Genomic DNA, 6,070 nt, shown 5'->3' with positions numbered 1-6,070 from the left:
ACCAGTTCTGGTCTCCGTCCCATTCTGTATCCCATCTTCTTGTCATAGCCTCGGGGTCCTCATCTCCGTTGTATATATGTTACAGAACTGTATAAACGGCTGTGTAGCAATCAGCCATTGTATAGGCTTACTGTGTCCTAGACCCTGTTTTAAGAAATTCATACATAGGGCCGTCTGGGTGGCTCAGTGGGTTAAAGCCTCTGCCCTCGGCTCTGGTCATGATCCCAGCGTTCTGGGATCGAGCTCCACATCGAGCCCCACTTCGGGCTATCTGCTCAGTGGGGAGCCTGCTTCTCTCTCTCTCTGCCTGCCTCTCTGCCTACTTGTGATCTCTGTCTGTCAAATAAATAAAATCTAAAAAAAAAAAAAAAAATCCATACACAGGTGTCACCTTTTTGGAGAGAGATTTTATTTATTTATTTGAGATATAGAGAGAGCATGAGTGGGAGGCAGAAGGAGAGGGAGAAGCAGGCTCCCCGCTGAGCAAGCAGTCCGATGCAGGACTCCATCCGGGGACCCTGGGATCACGACCTGAGCGGAAGGCAGACGCTTAACCTCTCTCTCTCTCTCTATCTCAAATAAATGCTCTCTCTCTCTCTATCTCAAATAAATGCTCTCTCTCTCTCTATCTCAAATAAATAAATAAAATCTCTCTCCAAAAAGGTGACACCTGTGTATGGATTTTTTTTTTTTTTAGATTTTATTTATTTGACAGAGATCATAAGTAGGCAGAGAGGCAGGCAGAGGGAGAGAGAAGCAGGCTCCCCACTGAGCAGAGTGAGCAACCCAGGCACCCCAAGGTGTTACTTTTAATTCCTCAAAAAGCATTCAGCAAAGGATGTCCTATTATTACCCCCACTTTGTAGATCGGAAAACTGAGGCACAGAAAAGTGAAGGAACTTTTCCAAGGTAGGCAGTACCTGACAGAGGCCGGATTTGAACCTACAAAATGTCCAGCCCCAAGGCTTTCTCTCTAAGCCAGTAACTGCCCCTCCATATCTGATTCAGTTTCTCCTCTCTCTCCATCTCCATTTGCCTGGTTCCATTCCTTCTTCTGCGCTCTGTAGTGGCCTCTCTTGGCTCTTGTTCCTGTTTCTGTCTCTGATTTTGTCTAGCTCCATATTTATCTCATTCCTTTTTCTAGCCATCATCCAGCCCGGGACTCCTCTGTCTGTTTGTGTCTGTCTGTCTGTCTCAACCTCCTTGCTTTAATTTAAAAATAAAATCTACTTCACTTTGGAACTACTATCAAAAAAAAAAAATCGACTACTTTTTCTGATAGCAATAGTAATGCCAGTTCATGGAAAATACAGAAATGCATAAAGGAGAAAAAAAAATACTTTTTTTTCTCCCCTCAGCCTGACTCTAGACCCATGTTTCCAATGTGTAGCTCTTTGATGTCTGTTTATTTGTGCATATGTTTCCTGATTACCAAAGTAACACATTTGAAGATTCGGTCAATGCAAAAACATTTGGTGAGTTAAAGGAGGTCTTTAATCCCACTTCCTGGAGGTGATTCTTTTTAACAATTAGCAACAATTACATGTGCTGTCTCCCCCCTTGTTAAACACACACCCCCTTTTTTTTTCTTTCTAGAAATCATTTCTCCTAAACTGAAACCAGGCTGTATACGGTTTGGTAGTCTTTTTTTTTTTTTTAAATGTCTTACCATTATCTCTCATTTGCATTTCTCCACATCTTTAATGCTACTGTACCAGTTAGGGTCCCAGCAGGAAACAGATGGCCCAATCAATTTAGGATAATTTGAGGTGGGTTTAATACCAGGAGAATTTACAAAGGGTTTGGGTGGTAAAGGTAAAGGTAAATGACCAGGGGCAGTGCAAGGCCTTGGGGTCCTTTATCGGGGAAGGTCTGTCCTCCTTAGGCCCAGGGGAAAGGGAAAGGGGAGGGAGTGGTTGTTTGACCTGGGAAGGAGAATCTCGTTCGCAGGATGGACAAGTGCACAAATTGTCATGACCCTGCAGGGAGGAAAGCCGGTAATTAAATATATTCTCACATCTCAGAGAATAAACACTCTCCTCTCCCTGGGCCTTCTATGAGGCTGCACCCCCACGGAGGCCAAAGGCCAGCCTCCTGGGGTCCAGAATGTGGCAGCAATGAGGGGGAGCAGTCAGTGGGAAGAGTTGGGCTGGAGGGGCAGTGGAAAACATCCCACATATAACACTATTAAGGCTTTCATTGTAATGGGATCATTTAGTAACCAATCCCCTCCTGGTAGGCACTGAGGTTATTTCCAGGTTCTGTTAAAGCCATGGTTCTCCAGGCTGGTGGAGAGGCAGGTAGCAATTTTTTCATTCTCTTAACTGCTGAAGTTTTTAAGTTGAATAAAATTTACCTGCTCAATTTTTTTCTTTTGTGTGTTGTGCTTTCGTTGTACCAAAAGTCATACCAAATTCAATGTCCCTAGATTTCCTCTGTGCTGTATTCTAGTAGTTTATAGTTTGCACTTTATATATTGAGATCTATGATCCACAGTGAATTACATGTGAAGTTATCACGCAAATGAGGGGCTCAGATCATGATCCCAGGGTCCTGGGATAAACCCCTTGAATTGGGCTCCCTGTTCAGCAGGAAGTCTGCTTCTCCCTCTATCTCTACCCCTCCCCCCACTTGTGTGTGTGCTCTTTCAAATAAAATAAAATAAAATAAAATAGTTGGTTACTTAACCGTCTAAGCCACACAGACACCCTGTTCTTCTTCTTCTTCTTCTTTTTTTAAAGATTCGTTTATTTATTTAAGAGAGAGAAAGTTGGGGGAGGAGCAGAGGGAGAGAATCCTCAAGCAGCCTCCTGGCTGAGCACAGGAGCCCAACCAGGACGCTGAAATCATGACTTGAGCTGAAACCAAGAGCCAGATGCTCAGCGATTGGGCCACCCAGGCTCCCCTGTTCATTGCTTTTATGCAGGAAAACCAGACTTTTGTATGTTAACCTTGTGTCCTGCAACCTTGTTATAATCATGTATTGGTTCAGGAATGTGTTTTTATTTTTTTTTAAGATTTTATTTTATTTTACTTTGACAGAGAGAGAGAGAGATCACAAGTAGGCAGAGAGGCAGGCAGAGAGAGGGGGGAAGCAGGCTCCCTGCCAAGCAGAGAACCCCAGGACCCGGAGATCATGACCTGAGCTGAAGGCAGAGGCTTAACACACTGAGCCACCCAGGCGCCCCCAGGAATGTGTTTTTAATGCATAATATAAAATACACATGGCTATGCAGAAAACTCATTATATTGAAACCCAGTTGCCAAAACATAAAAGCAAGTTTGTAATAAGTAATGCACATGCCTCGTTATCAATGCATTAAGTAACAAGATACTGCAATGGGGTTTAACAACCACTATCCTTTTGAGGTGGTAATGAGAGTAAATGATATGTCAAGACACGTGTTACATCTGTAGTGGACCGTGAAAATATCTGATTTCTTTCAGCAACAAAGTCACAGTTTCTGCTATTACCATTGTGGTTTGTTGCTTACATTCGTAATGAAAGACATCCTAACTTTCATTAGAGAGCAGTGAAAACGAAAACGCATATTTTTCTCATGCAAGTTCAGCCTCCCCTGAGTCCTACTGTGGGGGTGATCTGCGGACCCCAGGTTAAGCTAGACCTGCAGCAGTTAAATAGAATGAAACAGAGCTATATGTGTTTACACGGAAGAATCTTCACAACATCCTATAGAGTGAAACGAAGTTATATGGCTGAACAGTACCCCTGGCAGGCCACTACCTTTGTTCAGAAGAACTCACAGGTGCAAACGCAGTTCAGTGGAGAAAAATAGCCTTTTCCACCAACGGTGCTAGAGCAGTTGGACATGCACTAGCCAAACAGTGAACCTTGATGTAAATTTCACACCTAAAATAAAAGGAACTTAAAATGGACTACAGACTTAAATGTAAAATACAAAGCTAGAAGACTTTTGGGGCGGGGTCACCAAGAACACCTTTGGGATCTAAAGCTTGGCAAAGTTTTTAGGCTTGACACCAAAGGCTCGATTCGTAAGAGGACAATTGATGACCTGGACATGACTGAAAGTTTTTCCTCTGCAAGAGACCATGTTAAGTGGACGGAAAGTCAAGCTAAAGACTGGGAAGAAATATTTGCAAATCACCTACGGATCAAGGACTAGTACCTAAAGTATACAAGGAACTCTGAAAACTCAACAGTAAAAACTTAAACAGTCCAGGGGCACCTGGTTGCCTCAGTGGGAGGAGTGTGCAACTCTTCATTTCGGGGTCCTGAGTTCAAGGCCCATGTTGGGAGTAGAGACTACTTAAATAAATAAAACTTTAAAATAAAGTTAACAGTCCACATGGGAAATGGGCAAAAGAGACATTTCACTAAAGAATATACACAGATGGGAAATAAGCACACAAAAACCTGTTAGCCATTAGCCATTAGCTAGTTGCAAATTAAAACCACAGTGAAAGAAAGAAAAAAACCACAGTGAGATCTCATTACACAGCTATCAGTATGGCTAAACCAAAAAATAATGACAACATCAAATGCTGGTGAGGATGTAGGAGAAAGTGATCACCCACCATTGTGGTGTGAATGTAGAAATGGCACAGCCACGCTAGAAAAAAGGATTGACAGTTTCTTTAAAAACTCAACATGCAACCACCACATGACCTAGCAGTTGTGTTCTTGGGTATTTATCCCAGAGAAATGGGGACTTATATTCCCATAACATCTCCATGTAAATGTTTATAGCAGTTTTATTTGTAATAGTCAAAAACCGGAAACAATCCTGATGTCCTTTAACAGGTGATAGTTAAATAAAATGTAGTGTATACATACCATGGAATACCATTCAGCAATAAAAAGGAACACACTTGGGACGCCTGGGTGGCGCGGTCTGGGTAAGTGGTTGCCTTCGGCTCAGGTCATGATCCCAGGGTCCTGGAATCGAGTCCCGCATTGGGCTCCTTGCTCAGCGGAAGCATGCTTCTCTCTGACTCTGCTTGCTTGTGTTTTTTTTTTTTTTTCTCTCTCTCTCTAACAAATAAATAAATGAAATCTTTTTTGTTTTTTAAGATTTCATTCATTTATTTATTTGAGAGAGAGATCACAAGTAGGCAGAGAGGCAGGCAGGGAGAAAGGGGGAAGCAGGCTCCCCTCTGAGCAGAGAGCCTGATGTGGAACTGGATCCCAGAGCCCTGAGATCATGACCCCAGCTGAAGGCAGAGGCTTTAACCCACTGAGCCACCTGGGTGCCCCAATAAATAAAATCTTTTAAAAAAGAGGAAAGGAACACACTCCCCCCCCAATTTATTATTTTTTATTTATTTTAAAAGAAACACACTCTTAAAAAAAAAAAAGGAACACACTCTTGATACACAACTGTCTGTGTAAAGGTCCAGGGAATGATACAGGGTGCAAAGAGCCCATCACCAAAAGTTACACACCATAGGATTCCATTTATATAACACTCTTGACATGACAGAAGAACACAGGGGTGCCTGAGTGTCGGGAGCCAGTACAGGAGGCCTACTATAAGAGCTGTAAGGGACTGAATATGATTGGCTGTTCATTTAGGTCCACTCACGCAGGAGGTGCATGAGCACTGCGGTGATTGGCTAGGCGGGCTAAGCTGTCGGTGTATATATGCTTGAATGTACTTGTAGAGGGGCGGGCCCGCCGGGAGCCAGGCCGCGTCGCGCCAGGCCAGCCGGAGGGGGCCGCAGCCCCGACCAGGGCGGCGGCGGGCGCCGAGGGGCGGCGCGCGGCCCTGGAGGCGGCGGGAGCTGCGTGCTGTGCTGCGCCAGAGGGGGAAGAAGATAAAAAGAAGCCATTAAAGAAGTTTGCCTCCACGCGTGTCTCCGTGTCGTTCTTGCTGGCGAGAGCGACACCTGAGTGGCTCAGTCGGTAAAGCCTCTGCCTTGGGCTTGGGTCATGATCCCGGGATCCTGGGATCAAGCCCCGTGTGGGTTCCCTGCCCTGTGGGGAGCCTGCTTCTCCTTCTCCTTCTGCCTCTCCCCCACCTCTTCCTCTCTCTCTCTCTCTCTCTCTCTCTCTCACTCTCTCTCTCTGTAAATCTAAAATTAGGTCAAA

This window comes from Mustela lutreola, chromosome 16 (genome assembly GCF_030435805.1).
Source record: "Mustela lutreola isolate mMusLut2 chromosome 16, mMusLut2.pri, whole genome shotgun sequence".
In the NCBI taxonomy this organism is placed as follows: domain Eukaryota; kingdom Metazoa; phylum Chordata; class Mammalia; order Carnivora; family Mustelidae; genus Mustela; species Mustela lutreola.
The sequence above is the reverse complement of the archived record's forward strand: the minus strand, read 5'-3'. Positions refer to the sequence as shown.